Below are 19,183 nucleotides of genomic sequence, written 5' to 3' on the forward strand. Positions count from 1 at the left end.
GTGGGAGAGAGATGAACTAGAAATTCTATTTTGTGCATAAGAGACTATTAAAGTGGTCTGAGTTACCATTGGCATCAGTGATTGTTTTCTTGATATGAGACGAAATTAATGGATATAAAAAAATATTTCGTAAATCTTGCATATGCTATATCAGTATATATTCTCAATTTTTAAGCCCCAGGTGACTGCGTTCTTATGTTTTTTCTTAATTAAATAATCAGATCTGAATTTATTCAACTGTGGAAATAAATGTTTCTGAACAAGCAACAATTGTTGAGATTGTAGCTTGGAAGGTGATTCTGCATGGATCAAGTGCCAAGACTTGCAGCGAGTTACCTTAATTATCTCCTACAACAGTTAATTAATGAATTTCTTAAGTCAAGACTTTAGATGACAAATTAATTTAATTGCTTGTTACCTTTTCATTAAAAAACAAAGTCAATGACAGATTAAGTTGTAGCTGTTGATCTCAGTAAGTCAAGATCTAATCTCAACCGTTGAGATTAGGGTTTGATCTTTTTAATATGAGGTTCGAGCCAAAGGAGAGATACAATTAATTGGCACGAGTTGGGATTCAGTGAAGCATGGTATTTAGCATCGAGAGCGAGAAAAGGCTAGATCGAGCCAGCTAGAGTGAGATTAGGCAAGCAAGATCAACCGAGAGGCTGAGTTATCTTGGATCGAGTAGGCCGAGTTTCTTAGAGTGAGTTGGCCGAGTTTTTTCTTGGGCCGTGAGGTCGAGCTTTCCTTGTCCACAAAAGTTTGTTTTGTTGGGCCGCACATGTGGGTCGAACAAGGGCCAAGTGAGTGAGAAGGCTGAGATCTTTTGTTGTGTATTTGCCGGAGCAAATTCTTGTAAGACTGCTGTAAAAAAATGTTTTTCCTAAAGTTGAATAAGAAGCCCAATGTCTGCTGGTTTTCCCCACACTAGGGTTTCTAGGGTATATCTGTGTTATTCTTTGTTGCATGTGATGGGTTTCCAATATTTTTGCTTTTATTTTGGTTAAAAACCTAGAATATTTATTGTTACAAATCAGATTAGAAAGCATTGTTTATTTCAGACCTGTGATTGTTTTTTGAGATAGTAAAATTGTAACTGGGATTAAAGAATTTAACATGGTATCAGAGCTCTAAACTCTGAATACAAAACCAAGGATATTTGACACAAGGTTTTAGGACACGCATAAAAAGGAATTAGATTTTAGTTTTCAATCTTTTTGAGGGTTTTATTGTACAATGGAAACCAATGTTCGATATGAGGACAGGATTGAGGGTTCTTCGAACTATTTGCAATGGAAGGTTCAAATTGTTGAATTTTGTAGCTATGGTCAGTCTTCATAATTTATATTTAGCCCTTGAAATATATATTGTAATTGTAAGATATGTTCTTCATGTCATTTTTATTATTTAGCCCTTGAAAGAATTTATATAAGACATGTTCTTCATGTCAGATTCAAAAGAGAAAACTTCAAAATTTGAATTTTGAATTTTTGGCTCCAAACTTGTCAAGTCAGCCCTAGTGAAGAGACATACCCATTCAAACAGGCAGAACACTATATATAGAGCATTTGACCTCCTCCACAAGGCACCATTCGACCTCTCACATAAGAATATATATTTTGGGCATCCAAGCGAAGAAGAAGGATGAAGGACAAGAAGGGTGAATTCATCTCAAGAAGATTTCCCTCTCTCTCTACTTCGCACATGTGAACTTTTGGGCAGGAGGGCCGAAATTCATGGCTACAGGGCCGAGTTTCTAGGCATATTCTGGTAAGGCAAAATTCAGCCTAGGCAGATCAGAGAGGGCCACCGTTGAAGGGCAGAAGTTTGACTTGACAAGAGGGTTGTTTAACCAGGTTTGACCATAGCTTTGTTGGTTATAGTTGACTAGTTGCATTAGGTGTATCTCTTGTTGAATTGAAGAATTTTTCTAAGGTCGTTGGGTTTTTCCTCCAAGTGGGTTTTCCTAGGGTAAATCTTGTGCTCTCTTTGTGTATTGTGATCTCTACTGTCCTTATGCATTTATGGTTGAATTTCTGAAGTGTAATTGCTTAATGATAAACTGCAATTGATATAAGGTCTGTTGGCATTATGAGACAAGTGTTGTCCTTGATGGCAAATCACACTGATGACAAATCATAGTGCAGAAGGATAACAGCAAGGAATTGATGATCAGACTATAAGAAGAAGAGAAAATTCATATACGCAGGTTCATTAAGCCCAAGTCGCGTATACACGCAGGTTCGCTATATACCAAGTCGCGTATACGCAGGTTCGCTATATACCAAGTAGGGTATACACGCAGGTTCATGAATGGAAAAGAGCGTACGTGTTGGAAAGCTTACTTTTGGTCCGTGGTAGTTAGTCCTCGGTACTTGAGCCTATGTTTTTGGACCAAAGTATCTCGACAGACGTGTTGATCCCTAGTATTGAGTTGATGGTATTGTTTTACTATGGTTTTGGACCGTGGTATTATGAAAGGCCTAAACCTATATAAGGAGAAGATCATTAGGCCAAAGTGTGGGAGTCAGTAATGAATATCTGATGAAGTGTGAGATCCAAATGCTGGTTATGGGTTGGTGATCTGAACCATGGTTTCACTCATGTGGAGGATGATGAACTATGGAACGGGATCTCAAGGCTTGGAATGATTATCTTTATATGGTTTGACTGTGGATAGACTAGATCTATTGACGCATGTTTATTGTTATGATCTGGGTATGTTTTGATGTTTGATATAGTTGCGGAATTATAAGTTAGGATTTGCGGATCTGTACGCAGGTTGTCTTTGGCAAAAGAGCGTATACACGCAGGTTGGGTTTGTCCAAGTAGCGTATACAATGTGATGTATGATATTTGAAGATGAAGTTGGATCTGGTTATTATGTTGTCTATGATGTTGACAGGGTTTCAGTGATTCAGTATTGGGTAATTCAGAGATTGATGATGCAGGTTGTTTTATGGATTCAGTATGAAAATGTATGAAACGTGGTCCCGGGAAGATCGTAGAGTTCAGTAGGCTGGCGCCTACGTACTGGTAAACATATCAGCCAGTACAAGAGCCAGGGGGTTGTAGCTCCCTTCCAGGAGCAACTGGAGAACGAGTAAAGGTTGGAGCATTATGTAGGCAGGCACCTACGTACTAGTAAATGGATCGACTAGTACAAGAGCTAAGAGGGTTGTAGCCCTCTGCAGGTTGTAGCCTGCGTGCTGGTAAAGGACTGCACCAGTACATTGTAAAAGAAGTTTCTTATTAAAGGAAGATAGAAACAAATTGCAGCAGGTGGTTTTCACCCACATTGGGTTTCCACCTTATATCATGGTGTTCATGTGTGTGCCTTATGTGTGATGATCTGTTCTGTTATATTGCACCTGTTTACTGTTAATATGGTTAATAATGTTCTGATGCATTTACTGAAGATAAGCTAACTGAATCATAAGATTACTGCATGTACGCTAGTTGCCCTTAACGAAGTCGCGTATATACGCTGATATCCTTAACTTAAGCTGCGTGTATGAATCTGAGTATGAAATTGAAAAGTTTTATCTGATCTGATAATACTGATTCACCCCCCCTCTCAGTATTATTTCCAACAATTGGTATCGGAGCCGGTCCTTTGATAGAAGCTTGATCGCTTGAAGGAGATCCGTGGAACAATGGGAAAGAAGCTTAAGAAGAAAGCTCATAAGAAGAAGAAAACATATCAGAAGGACTATGACAGTGGGAGAATCGATTGGGGATTAGGTATAAGAAGCTCTTCAGATTCAGAATCAGATTCAGAATCATTATCAGGTATGAATGTGTTATCCTCTGATGTTCCAGCTATATTTCCTTGTGAAAGAGATGGAAGTGATAGTGAAACTTCTGAACTTGCTCTTATGGGTGAACAAGAAAGATATCAAATAGAGGCAGAATTTAAAAGGCTGACAGACAAAATTAGAGATCAGCAAGATCTATTGAACAAAAGGGAATGTGACTTCAAAGAAGAAACTACCAAACTAAAGGCCCAACTTGAAGAAGGAAACAAGGTAAGAAAACTACTCAAGGACAAGGAAGCCCAATGTCAAAAATTGCAGCATGAAGTGACATCATTAAGAAAAGAAGTCAACGAAAGAAGCACAACCATCAAGAAACTCAAAGATAGATCCAGCTACTATGAAAATCTTGAAGCTACAACTCTCACTAAAGGGAGATCTTGAAGAATCAAGGAAGCAGAATGAAGATCTACATCAAGCAATTGAAAAACAAGACAATGAAGTCATCAACTTAAAATCCCAGCTGGAATGTGCCTTCCAAGTTCGTCAAATGCAGCAGGATCTGAATGAAGAACAAGAAAAGGAGATTCTCAAACTAAGGGAACAAATGGAAGAAGGAAGAAAAGCTGAAGAAGATATGAAAAAGAAATCTCTTGAAAAGGAAGAACAGCTTCAGGATGAGGTAAATATCTTGAAAGGTAAAATAGAAGAAAAGGATAAGCTTTTATGATTTCAAGATAGCTCTAAAGTCTTGGATGATATTCTTAGTAGTCAAAGATCTCCTGCTATAAAGACTGGTCTTGGTTTCCATGAATCTATTGAAGGTGAATCTAGTTCACAAGGTGAGGCAAGGAACTCTAAAGAGAAATCTAAAGTGATCAATGAAGAAATGAAAGATCCATCTCATCATCAACCAAGGAAAGAGATTCTTCAAAGAAAATCTTTTACTTCTCCTATGAATAATGTTGAATGTTATGTATGTCATAATCTTGGACATGTTGCAGCCAGATGTGGAAGAAGAAGAGTTCAACACCATCATGCAGAAAGATCATCACATTCAAGGTACTTTAATGGATATTGCTTTGCTTGCAATAAGTTTGGTCACAAAGCTGCTGATTGCTACAGGAGGAATATGAAACATGTAAGATGTTATGCATGTAACAAACTTGGACATATAGCAAAGGAATGCAGGAACAAAGGACGGACATCACACCAAAAGGAGAAAACATCATCACATTTGAAGATATGGAAGAAGAAGGAAGTTCAGCCAGAAAGATGTGGCACAGCACAAAATACTCAGGTTCAACACAACACAGACATAATAAACTCAGAGGGAGCTGAAGGTGTAAAACTTCAGTGTCCTGAAACTCATACGCAAGTTTCATAAATTGAAGTCGCGTATATACGCGAGTTATACACTGCAAAGTCGCGTATATGTCAGTCTGTGGAAAAGCAGTGGGGACAGGCTCAGAAAAGGGGTCTGATATGATTCAATCCAGTATCTGCTCTATTGGTTAACAGTTACAGTCTGCTGAGAATGTCTAGAAATGACTTGATACTTGTAAGATGCTAGAAGTGTTTTAATCCTAACTTGATGATGATGATGTCTTGATGCTTACTACTGATGTATGCATGTTCAGATCTAACAGCAAACAGATGGCACAGGTTGAGGGGGAGAATATGCCTTTAATATTGCATTGTTGGCATTATGGATTAATAGTCCTTGGTGATGTTACTTATATGGCTAAATGATATATCTTGCTATGATGTGGTTGTGAGTAATCCATGATAAAATCTCATATGATTCTTGGGGTTTCATAGTTGATGTTCAGATCAGATTTATGGTTGACTCATTGATGATGCATTTATGGTGCTTACATGGTGATCTTCATAAGGATAAGGAGAAGTACACAGCTTGAATACACATCTTCCTCACTTGATGATGAGTCACTCATATGCTGCTGTCATCATATGCATAAAGATCATACAGTTATGATGCAGGCACTCATGGGGATAAGGATTGTTGTTGTTGATGATATCAAGAAGTTTTGTCAAAAGAGTTTGAGCTCAAGATACATAGTGCTGATACATGGATGACTCCTCAAAGTCACTTTGTTGGAGACATGATGATGAGTTCATATCTATATGATGATAGGTTGATACTTACATATGTTGGTTGATGCAGATGTTCCCAAGTAATGATACTTGGATCATGTAGAGCTTGATGAAATGGCTATGGTGGTTTCACACATGATATAATGTGAATGACTCTGAATTCTGGTCAAAGGGATGAATTGATGCAGACATACCTTGTTATAGGTTGATGACTTATTCTCTACTGGACATTTACAGGTTGCTGATATGGAAATTTGTGTACGCGAGTTGGATAAGGACTATCCGCGTATATACGCTTGTTTATGTAGATACAGTCGCGTATATGATAACTTGAAGGAAATCAGTGGGTCAAACTCAGAATGAGAAGATTATGATATGGGTCTAACAGAGACCATCTGGCACAGGTTCAGGGGGAGCAGATTAACATCTAATAATGCATTGTTGGCTTTTGGTTCTAGTTCACAGCTGTTGCTGGTTTCAGGTGGAACAGAGGTAGATGGAGAACAAAAGGAGAACATGATTGCTGATATATACAGTGATTGACAGATGCTGCTGATAGTAGTTATTGATGATTTGCATAGTCTTGATATTTCATCTCTATGTCATATATCTCTTTTATGTGGTATCTCTTTCATGGTGTCAAGGTCATGTAACGGCCTATATTGGTTTCCCCACTATGCCTGGGATGAAGATGTAATGTAATTGGTTGTCATATGTAAACTTCTGATGTATCCCCACTTAGTTGGGAGGTTGATCCCCACTTGGTTGGGTGAAGGATGTATGTATGAGTCTTTGGTGTTAGGAAGGTCACTTATGATGTATAGAGTTGTGTTCTTTCTTGTAGAACATCTTTTTGCAGATCTTGCCTTCAGTCAGGAAGAGCATGAACAACACACTTCAGCAGTACAAAGACTTGGCATGGACAGATTGGTACACTTTGGCATATACAAAGGGGGAGCACATTTGGAGATTTCAGCAGGTACTCAGGGGGAGTATGGACAGCAGAATGTTTATCAAGGAAAGAGAATATCTTGGTCCACCCTTTGCCCTTGATGTCAAAGGGGGAGAGTGATTTGGTGTTGTTGCCATCAAGTCCAAAGGGGGAGATTGTTGGCATTATGAGACAAGTGTTTTACTTGATGGCAACCCTCTCATAGAATAACATCTCAATTACATATAACTAGATCAATCTATAGATGTGACTAAATGCATGGGATGCAGGACAGCTCAAATGAACAAGAAGATCAAGTTCTAAGTGTGACAAGTTAGCTTTGCCATCAAGTCCAAAGGGGGAGATTGTTGGCATTATGAGACAAGTGTTGTCCTTGATGGCAAATCACACTGATGACAAATCATAGTGCAGAAGGATAACATCAAGGAATTGATGATCAGACTATAAGAAGAAGAGAAAATTCATATACGCAGGTTCATTAAGCCCAAGTCGCGTATACACGCAGGTTCGCTATATACCAAGTCGCGTATACGCAGGTTCGCTATATACCAAGTAGGGTATACACGCAGGTTCATGAATGGAAAAGAGCGTACGTGTCGGAAAGCTTACTTTTGGTCCGTGGTAGTTAGTCCTCGGTACTTGAGCCTATGTTTTTGGACCAAAGTATCTTGACAGACGTGTTGATCCCTAGTATTGAGTTGATGGTATTGTTTTACTATGGTTTTGGACCGTGGTATTATGAAAGGCCTAAACCTATATAAGGAGAAGATCATTAGGCCAAAGTGTGGAGTGAGTAATGAATATCTGATGAAGTGTGAGATCCAAATGCTGGTTATGGGTTGGTGATCTGAACCATGGTTTCACTCATGTGGAGGATGATGAACTATGGAACGGGATCTCAAGGCTTGGAATGATTATCTTTATATGGTTTGACTGTGGATAGACTAGATCTATTGACGCATGTTTATTGTTATGATCTGGGTATGTTTTGATGTCTGATATAGCTGCGGAATTATAAGTTAGGATTTGCAGATCTGTACGCAGGTTGTCTTTGGCAAAAGAGCGTATACACGCAGGTTGGGTTTGTCCAAGTAGCGTATACAATGTGATGTATGATATTTGAAGATGAAGTTGGATCTGGTTATTATGTTGTCTATGATGTTGACAGGGTTTCAGTGATTTAGTATTGGGTAATTTAGAGATTGATGATGCAGGTTGTTTTATGGATCCAGTATGAAATATGAAACGTGGTCCCGGGAAGATTGTAGAGTTCAGTAGGCTGGCGCCTACGTACTGGTAAACATATCAGCCAGTACAAGAGCCAGGGGGTTGTAGCTCCCTTCCAGGAGCAGCTGGAGAACGAGTAAAGGTTGGAGCATTATGTAGGCAGGCACCTACGTACTAGTAAATGGATCGACTAGTACAAGAGCTAAGAGGGTTGTAGCCCTCTGCAGGTTGTAGCCTGCGTGCTGGTAAAGGACTGCACCAGTACATTGTAAAAGAAGTTTCTTATTAAAGGAAGATAGAAACAAATTGCAGCAGGTGGTTTTCACCCACATTGGGTTTCCACCTTATATCATGGTGTTCATGTGTGTGCCTTATGTGTGATGATCTGTTCTGTTATATTGCACCTGTTTACTGTTAATATGGTTAATAATGTTCTGATGCATTTACTGAAGATAAGCTAACTGAATCATAAGATTACTACATGTATGCTAGTTGCCCTTAACAAAGTCGCGTATATACGCTGATATCCTTAACTTAAGCTGCGTGTATGAATCTGAGTATGAAATTGAAAAGTTTTATCTGATCTGATAATACTGATTCACCCCCCCTCTCAGTATTATTTCCAACAAGGTCTACATTATTAGAAGTAATTATTAGTATTTTAGAAATTAGTGCTTGTATCTATTGCACTTGAAAAATCAACATGGTTTTAGAGCTTTGGCGAACCAAAGGACATTGAGATCACTCTTAAAGAAGCTTTGATAAAGGAAAGAGCATTGAAGGTCACTGTAGAAGAGACCTACATTTATCCATGGGTTCGTCTATGAAGTCAAAGAACAAGCTTGGAGGAGCTACAAAATTTAGGGCTAGGAAAACAAGGATTGGTCACTATAGACATTATTGTCTTGAAAGATTGAATGATAGAAAGAGAAAGGAAAAGCAACATGCTACCACAATAGACATTGATGAACTTCCAAAGAAGCCTAAAAATGAAGATTCAGGTACCAAAGACCTCGATTTATCTGCTATTACAGGTTTTTTTTGCAGATAGCGATGATTTTTGGCTAGTAGATAGTGGTGCCTCAAGACACATGACGAGAGATCGTGACAACCTCACAAGTCTAATGGAAAGAAGATTATCTCAAAAGGTAGAACTTGGAGACAACAATTATGTAGTCAAAGGCATTGGGAAAACATCCATTGAGTTGGAATCAGGTGAAAACGTTCATCTTAGCAACATACTATATGTACTAGGTTTGAAAAAGAATTTGGTTTCTATTTCATGCTTGGAAGATAAAGGAGATAGAGTAGCATTTGTTGATGGTAAAGTACTTGTGTGGCCAAAGGGCTCAAGTATAGATTCTGCTAGAGTAATTGGAGTTTGTGAAGGAAGGTTGTATAGACTCTTGAAACAACCTACTCAAGCATTAGTACATAATGACATCAATCCATGTGAGCTTTGACATAGAAGATATGCTCACCTTCACTATATAGCTTTGCCTGTTTTAAAACAAATCGTTTCAGGTGTTCCAGATTTGCAGATAGAGCATGAAGATGTAAGGGTTGTGCGCTTGGGAAGAATATCAAGAAGCCTTTTCCAAGCAGTGAAAGTGTGAAAATTTCAATTATTGCAACAACTGGAAATTATTCTTCTCGCTGTAAATTAATTAGCAGTTTATTTGCTATGACAAACAATGAATAATTCACAATTGCAATTTTCACCAAAATAAATACTACGAAAGATAAACTAGAAATTGAGAAAACTCTGGCACACACACATAAAATATAACACCATTATTTTTGGACAAATGTCCCTGGAAAAACCCAATGTGGGAAAACCAGTGCAACACTTGAGGGTTTTTATTATTAACCAACAGTGAGAAAATTTTGAGTACAATAAATGTTGCCAAACTACTGAATGTACCAAAGAGAAATAATGGAAAAAATACACAGAGGGATTTTACCCTCTCTTTGAGCAATCTTGACACTGTTTGACTTCTGAAGAGCTAACTGTCCAAACTGGTTGGCGCAGGCACTGCGTCACGCCTACGTTGCTTTCCAAATGCACTGCCTGAATCAATAGGCAATTGTTGAAGTTTCTAAGTCTAAATATTAGAAACCCTCCATGTATTTTCTGATTTATTTCTTCTTACTTGTTCTTATTAATTAACAAGTTATTTACCATGTAAATATTGAAAATATACACAAGTACATGCTCAACACATTACAGATCATCAACTGAAGGAAACAGAAACAAGCACACAAATGACACTGTTATTTTTGGACTAATATCCCCGAAAAACCCAAAGCGGGAAAATCGGTGCAACTATTTGAGGGTTTGATTTATTAAGCAGTTTCAGAATACAATCTGGGTGCCAAATCCGGCTCACCCAACAGAGAAAAATCTCGGCAGTTCCGGCTTTTGCCCTTTGCGTCAGCTTTCCCGGCTGTTCCCGACAGTTTCGGCTGTTCCTGGCAGTTCTCGCTGTTCTTGACAGTTTCGGTTGTTCCTGGAAGTTCCGGCTTTTGCCCTCTGCGTCAACGTTCCCGGCAGTTCCGGCTTCTGCCCTCTGCGTCAACGTTCCCGACAATTTCGTTTATTCCTGACAGCTCTGGCTTCTGCCTCTGCGTCAGCTTTCCCAGTTGTTCCGATAGTTCCCGACAGTTCTGGCTTTTGCGTTGATTCTCCGGGTACCCTCTCTGCTTTTGTATTCACTGCCCCTTGCTGCTAATCATTGATTCTATCTCTCTTAGCAAACCCTAGATCTGGCTTGATCCATGACTTTTGGACCATTCTAACACAGTTTTATATTAATTCACATTAATATTTTATTTTCCCTAAGTTTAGACTTAGGGACTCCATTAAAAATATTAATTATTTTAATATCTCCCAAACTATTTAGAATCTGCCCAAACCCTTTCTGGGTATTGGAGATCTCATGTGTCTTAGCCGTTCCACCAATTTTCGTGGCTAGGGCACCTCCGATGCTACCCAAAATCAACACTCCCTCTTAGTGAGCACTATGCTCTAGCAATACTCCTCACTGAGTATCACCCTGATCATTCGGCATCGGTCCCTGTGCTGATGCTAGGCCTGCTGCCCATCATCCTCTGCACTGCTGGATTCTGTACTGCAACCCATGGCTCTGCCACTACCAATGCTGCATCCGTACTGCAACTCCCTTTGCATCTGTGCTGCTGCCCATGGCCTTGCCATTGCCACTGCTGCATTTGCACTGCAACCCCTCATCATGCTGTCCATAGCACTACCACTGCTAACTGCTACACTGCAACTCAGTTACTGAGAAGTAAGTAACTGATCTCCCAACTCTGACATCTCCGGCACGTTAGAAACACTCCTGACGCTGAAGCTCCCTTTGTCACTGACAAGTGCTTCCTCTCTGACCTCTGTGTTGCTGCAACAACTCTGTGCATCTCGCACCATTGCACACCTCTCTGTGCCATCCTGCATTGGTGCAACACTCCCGTGCTTCTCGCACTGCTGCCTCACGCTATCTTGTGAATCCTGCACTGTAGCTCCCTCTGTCGCTCCATCCGCATCCGTCTCTGCTGACATCTCCAGTACTGCTACTCTTTGGGGCTCCTGTAGCAAGGTCTAATCCAAAAGGCTGGGTACCTCGAGGATCCTGCCCCTCATCGCTTGTAGTCCACCTGACTACAGCTCGATGTCTCCCCACTTCCGCTCAAGTGGTGTGTGTGCACTCATGGCATAGTCATCGTCTTTCTCCACTTCCTTCTCTGCCCTTGCTAGCGCTGCCTTGGTCTCGGAGGCCTCTCCCTTACTCTTCTTCCTTGGACACTGGGTCGCATAATGACCCAACTCCCCACAGTGGAAGCATTTGACCTTGGAGAGGTCCTTCTTCTTCCGCTTTTCTTGCTTACCCTCAGATGCTAGGGCAACATCCACCTCCTCCTCCTTGATTCTGATCCCATTGCTGCTGCTTCTCGTCTTGGTCACCCTCTTGATCACTTCTTGGCGAAGGGCCGCCCACATTTCCTCCCAATCTGGAAGGGTCGACCTGCGTAGTATGCTCTGGACAAACACCTCCCAGTCTTTTGAGACTGCATTCGTGGCTGTTGTCACCATCAACTCTGGATCTGGTGTGGCCCCAATGGAAGTCAGCTGATCTCGGATCTCCTTCAATTGACTGAGGAAGGTGTCGATCTGTTCTCCCTTCTGCATCTGGTATGACCGCAGTTAATTTTCTAGGAACATCTTACTCTGCATGTAAGTATGCTGATACAACTTGGTTAGGGCCTCCCACATCTCCGTGCCATATTCTTCTCGGCAATATGTGGTACTATATGATCCTTGACCCCGTCAAGAATGATACTCTTGGCCCTCGCCATTGCTTCCTCATACCTGCCATTGTTAGCTGGGTCAACTGGGACCACTATCGTCTTCACAGCGAAGTGCTTGACACAATTTCTGTCAAGTACGGATAAGATTCTGGCCTTCCAGACTAAGAAGTTTGAGGTTCGGTCTAGTTTGTCCTGGTCTCTTACTCCGTGTAGTGCCATTCTGCTGCTCTTCTACTTCCCTCCTAGAAGTTCTCGATGTGACTCCCTTTGAGCCTCGATTTCCCTCCTGGAAACCCTTCTGCCGATGTCAAGATGCCCCCTACTCTGATCGTTTGTGCAGCTGCACCACTGATCTGGATTTCTCCGCTAGAAACCCTCGGTAGCAACTCCCTTCTCCTTGGCCTTGCCCTGTTAGGTACTGTTCTGACTACAATACCCCACCAACTCCACTTTGCAACTTACCCACAACCTCCTAGACCCCAACAACCTGAAGGTGAGAGCTCCTAGGCTCTGCGTAGTCCCGGCACTGTCAAACTAGCTTTCTCAGCCAACTGCGTTAGCCCTCCTGGCCTCTGCGTGGGCCTGTCTTTGCCTCCCTCAGCGTCTGCGCAGCCTCTTCTTGGCTCGAACTTGATGACGCAGGCACTGTGTCACCCCTCCCTTGCTGCTTTGCTACTAGGAACAACTTTTGTCACTTGGGACAACTGTTTTCTGCTACTGCTGATGTCCTCAGTTCTCCTGTGATCTGCAACCACGCTCTGAAACCATGTTGAAGTTTCTAAGTCTAACAGTTAGAAACCCTCCATGTACTTTCTGATTTATTTCTTCCTACTTGTTCTGATTCAAGTTATTTACCATGTAAATACTGAAAATAGACACAAGTACATGCTCAACACATTACAGATCATCAACTGAAGGAAACAGAAACAAGCACACAATTGACACTGTTATTTTTGGACTAATGTCCCCGGAAAAACCCAATGCGGGAAAATCGGTGTAGCTATCTGAGGGTTTGATTTATTAAGCAGTTTCATAATACAATCTGGGTGCCAAATCCGGCTCACCCAACAGAGGAAAATCTCGGTAGTTCCAGCTTTTGCCCTTTGTGTCAGCTTTCCCGGCAGTTCCGGCAGTTCCCTGCAGTTCCCGACAGTTCCAGCTTTTGCCCCCTGCGTCAGTTTTCCCAGCTGTTCCAGCAGTTCCCGACAGTTCCGGTTGTTCCTGGCAGTTCCGGCTTTTGCCCTCTTCGTCAGCTTTCTCGGCTGTTCCGACAGTTTCGGCGTCTGTGCTGATTCCCTCGGTACTCTCTCTGCCTCTCTGTTTCTGTATTCACTGCCCCTTGTTGCTGATCACTGATTCTATCTCTCTTATCAAACCCCGCTCTAGAGAATAGAATGACTGATTGCTCTGGTGTGTTCTCCAAGTGACCCTCAAGCCTCCTCTTATACTTTTCTCGTTGACAAATCAACGGGCAGGATTAAGTCCTTAATCAACGACTAAGATTAGATCTAGCTTGATCCATGACTTTTGGACCATTCTAACACAGTTTTATATTAATTCACGTTAATATTTTATTTTCCCTAAGTTTAGACTTAGGGACTCCATTTAAAATATTAATTATTTTAATATCTCCCAAACTGTTTAGAATCTGCTCAAACCCTTTCTGGGTATTAGAGATCTCACGTGCCTTAGCCTCTCCATCAATTTTCGTGGCTAGAGCACATCCAATGCTACCCCAAATCAACACCAATCTGGCCATCTTGCTTGTTGCTCACTAGGAAAATGCTTCTCCAGCCCTCCGGAAAATCTTCCCCACCTTTGGAATTGAAGATATCCTCCCCTTCAGCTGAATCAAACTGCTCACTTGAGGCTTTATGCTGCCTCTGCATAGCCTCCTGGAGAATGTTTTTGGCCTCCTCTTTCTGACACTCCAAAACTGGAAAACTTCCTTTGGACCCACTATCTCTGTCCCTCTCTATCTTTGCGTAACCTCTTTGGCTCGAACTCTTCTGCAAAATGTTGTTGCTCTCTGGAAAGTTGAATTTACCCAAGGAAAATCAATCTCAAGTGTGTTCCTCCATCTACCCATCGACTTCTTCTTATAGTCTCTAGTTGGGACTCCAATGACCAATATTAAAACTTAATCAATGGCTGAGATTATTTCCTAGTCAATTCATGTGAGTTTCTAGAGAAATCTCACCTTCCTCAATTAGTTACTGTTAATTAATCATTTTTCCTAAGTTAGACTTAGGAAAAATTTAATTACTGGTTAATTAACTTAATTAAGGAATTTCTAGGTGGATTCCTGAAACCTTTTCTGGGTTTTGGATTCCTAGTGTTTCTTAGCCTCTCCGACAACTATTGAGACTAGAACACCATCTGTTGCTACAAAACTAACACTCTCTCTTAGCGAGGAAGGTGTTTTAGTGCTGAACTGCTTCCAACACCCTGTCTCTGCATCATCCTTCATACGCTGTTTATCTCTGGCCACTGCCCACCAACCACTGCGCAACTCTGATGTTGCCTTTGTGCCACTGCCGACATTGCTATATTGCTATCAACTTCGCATCTGCACTGCAACTCCCTCTCAACTGTTGCTGCTGCTCCTACAACTACTGCAACTGAGAAGCATCTGAAATATTGAATCAACTGTCTCTATGCTGCATCTATCTCCTGAGCATCTGACTGCTACTAGCTTCTGCATTGTCCACTGGGGAATCTGCACTGTTGCTGACTCTACTAATGAGCCTCTTGCTCTGCTTTCAACATTGCTCTGCGCTCCTCAGCACTTGACCACAACTAGTTTGCCACTGTCACTCTGGAATCTAACTGCATCAACTAACACTGGTCCATCCTGCTACTAAATACTATGGGCCCTTGTAGCAAGGTAGTGATCCATGAGGAAGATACCTCAATGGATGCAACCCAAACCTCCGCGCAACTTTGGGATTATAACTCCATATCGCCCCACCTCACTCCTGGAGGTATAACTGCAAACATGGTGAAGTCTTCCTCCAACTTGGAGGACAATTTGTCTATCTCTCCGGATGTTGCCGCCTATTCTTGCTTCTCTTGCTTGTCCTTCTTCCTTTGAGGACATTGAGTACTATAGTGGCCAAACTCGCCACACCTGAAGCACTTGACCTTAGATAGGTCCTTCTTTTTATTTTTCTCCCCTTGTTAACCCTGTCATTGACTAGGACCCTTTGATGTAAGGGCCACATTATATTCCTCCTTCTAACCTTTCGATCCCTTACTGCTGCTTTTGTTGATGGAGGTCTTCACTAGTGCTTGCCTCATCTCCTGCTGCTGTTGGTCTGACCACATCCTATGCCACCTAGGTAGATTATCTCTTCCCAAGATGCCTTGGATGAAGATCTCCCAATCCTTTGAGACACTGTTCAGTGCCAAATGCACTAGCTCTGTATCTTGAGGCGCTTCCCCAATGGTTGCAAGTTGATCTCGGATTTCCTGAATTCTGGTGAGAAAGGGATTAATGCCTTCACCCTTATGCATCCTGATGTTCCTCAACTTCTCTTTCAAGAACATCTTCCATTGTTCGGGAGGATTCTAGTATAGTTATGCGAGAGCATCCCACATCTCCTTGGTCGTATTCTTGGTCGATATATGCGAGACTATATGGTCCCCGATTCCATCTAAGATCATCCGCTTCATCTTAGCCATCTCCCTGAATTCCTTAAGTTGATCTGAATTAGTAGGTTCTCCCACAATGTTCTCTGCATAGTTTTTCAGGCCAAATTCAGCTAGCAGGAATAACATCCTTGCCTTCTAGATGATGTAGTTAGAGGCTCCCTCCAACCTATCCTGATCTCTAAGCCCAGTCATGGCCATCTCTGCAAAATCTGAAACTGGAGTGGATATCTCCCTCTTTCTCTTGTTCAGCTATTGAATTTGTTATTTGCACTCCCTTCTTGTTGAATTTTCTAAGTCTATCCGTTAGAAAATTAATTTATATTCCACTTGTTTATTTCTTCTACTTGTTTAAATTTGAACAAGTTATTTAATACATTTAAATATCGAAATAAACACAATACAGTCACAACATCTACAGTTCATCAACTGAAAGAAAACAAGCACACAAGTGACACTGTTATTTTTGGACAAATGTCCTCGGAAACACCCAATGCGGGAAAACTGGTGTAGCTATTTAGAGGGCTATATTATTATGCAGCCTTTCTGAGTACAATAGGGTGCCTAACAGACTCACTCGACAGAGAAAAATACACAACAACAATACCTCTATATTCGGAAACAGGTATTCAAAAAACTTGTCCCACGAAACCCTCTCCGGCACAACTAAAGCTCAGCGCTAGCCCTTCCGGCCTCTGCGTCAGCCCCAGGACCCTCTACATCAGCCCTCTGAGGCATTGCACAACCTCTGGGACCCTTTGTGTCACTCCAATAGCCTCTACGTGGATGACGCAGTCCCTCTGGCCTCTTTGTTGTTTCTATTGGGCTCTACGTAGCCTGGATTGGCTGCTGCTCTCGCTCTCTCTGCTTTTGTGCTGGTCTCTCAGTACTGTCTCTGCCTCTCTGCCTCGTACTCACTGCCCCTCGCTGCTGAGCACTGATTCAACTTTGCTTAACAACCCCGCTCTAACAAAATGAATGATTGATCACTCTGGGGTGTTCTCCAACCGACCCTCAAGCCTTCTCTTATACTTTTCTGGTTGGTCCTTAAACGACCGAGATCAACTCTCTAATCAACGGCTAAGATTATATTTGGCTTGATCCATGACTTTTGGAACCTTCTAACCCAGTTTTATATTAATACCCATTAATATTTTATTTTTCCTAAGTTTACACTTAGGAACTCCATTAAAAATATTAACTATTTTAATATCTCCCAAACCAGGTACAGTTTGTCCAAACCATTTATGGGTCTTGGAGATCTCATGTGCTTTAGCATCTCCCTCAATTTTCATGGCTAGAGCACATCCGATGCTACCCCAAATCAACACTCCCTCTTAGCGAGGACTGTGCTCTAGTAATGCTCCACATTGAGCATCACCCTGATTATCCAACACTGGTCCCTGTACTGATGCTAGGCCTCCCCGTCCAACATCCTCTGCACTGCTGCATCCTGTATTGCTACCCATGGCCCTGCCACTGCCCATGTTGCATCTGTGCTGCTGCTGGTCCATCCTCCCAACACTGCATCTGCACTGCATCCTCTCTCATCATGATGCATCATGCTACTGCACTGCAACTCAATTACTGAGAAGTAAGTAACTGATCCACCCAACTTCTGACATCCCTGTCAGGCTAGAAACACTCCCGATGTTGAAGCTCTCTCTGTCGCTAACATGTGCTCCCTCTACTAACCTCTGCGCTGCTGCAACAACTCCTTGCATCTCGCATCGTTGCAAACCTCTCTGTGCCATCCTGCACTAGTGCAACACTCCCGTGCCTCTCGCGCTATTGCAGCCTACTAGCCTCGCCTTGCCCAGGGACTCCTGCACTGTAGCACTCTTCACTGCTTCATCTGCATCCGTCTCTACCCACATCCGCCAGTCCTGCTACTCCTCTTCGGGGCTCCCGTAGCAAGGTATAATCCAAGAGGTTGGGTACCTCAAGGATCCTGCCCCTCATCGCCTGTAGTCCTCCTGACTACAACTCGATGTCTCCCCACTTCTTCTCAAGTGGCACATGAGCACTCATGGCACAATCGTCATCCTCCTCGACTTCTTTCTCCGCCCTCATTGGCGCTGCCTTTGAGTCAGAAGCCTCTCCCTTGCTCTTCTTCCTTGGACACTGGTTCACATAGTGACCCAGTTCCCCACAATGGAAGCACTTGACCTTGGAGAGGTCCTTCTTCTTCCTCTTCTCCTGCTTTCCCGCAGATGCTAGAGCCGCATCCTCTTCCTCTTCCTTCTTGATCTTGACCCCTTTGCCGCTACTCCCCGCCTTGGTTAGCCGTCTGATCTCTTCTTGACGAAGAGCTGCCCACAGTTCTTCCCAATCCAGAAGACTTGTCCTGCCGAGTATGCTCTGGACAAATGTCTCTCAATCCTCAGAGACTGTGTTAAGTGCGGTCCTTACCATCGACTCTTGATTCGGTGTGGCCCCTATGGAAGTCGGTTGGTCACGAATCTCCTTCAACCGACTGAGGAAGACATCTATTTGCTCTCCCTTCTGCATCTAGTATTACATTAGTTGATTCTCTAGGAGCATCTTACTCTGCACGGAAGTATGCTGGTACAATGTCTTCAAAGTGTCCCACATCTCCTTTGTCGTTTCCTTCTCGACAATATGTGGGAACACATGATCCTTGACCCCATGAAGGATGATACAATTTGCCTTAGCCATTGCCTCCTCGTACCTTTAGTTAGCTACTTGGTCAACTGGGATAGCCATCACTCTCAAGGCGAAGCCCTTGATACGATGTCTGTCTAGAATGGACAAGATCCTGGCCTTCCAGACCACAAAGTTGGATGCTCCGTCCAGCCTGTCCTGATCTCTCAGCCCATTCATGGCCATCTCGCTGCTCTTCTCTGACGACTCCTCCGAGTCTCTCTACTTCCCTCCTGGAAGTCCTTTGTTCGACTCCTGCTGAGTCTCTCTACTTCCCGTCTGGAAGTTCTCTTCTGGACTCCCTTTGAGTCTCGATTTCCCTCCTGGAAATCCTTCTGCCAACTTCAAGTTGCCCCACTTCGATTGTTTGTGCAACTGCAACACTGATCCGGATTCCTTAGCTAGAAATCCGCCTCGGCAGCAACTCCCTCCACCTTGCTCTTGTCCTGTTAGGTACTGTTTTGACCATAGTACCCCACCAGCTTCGCTCCACAAA

The 19,183-nt window shown here is 42.4% G+C and overlaps 1 protein-coding gene across 1 annotated transcript in view; it reads left to right on the forward strand.

Annotated features, from left to right (window-relative positions):
* Positions 1-19,183, forward strand: part of LOC149162873 (uncharacterized) — a 145,001-nt gene that overhangs the window by 69,922 nt on the left and 55,896 nt on the right. The window lies entirely within an intron of this gene.

Source organism: Pinus tabuliformis, chromosome 5_2 (genome assembly GCF_031772625.1).
Source record: "Pinus tabuliformis cultivar Carrire ecotype Pingquan chromosome 5_2, CPIR1, whole genome shotgun sequence".
In the NCBI taxonomy this organism is placed as follows: domain Eukaryota; kingdom Viridiplantae; phylum Streptophyta; class Pinopsida; order Pinales; family Pinaceae; genus Pinus; species Pinus tabuliformis.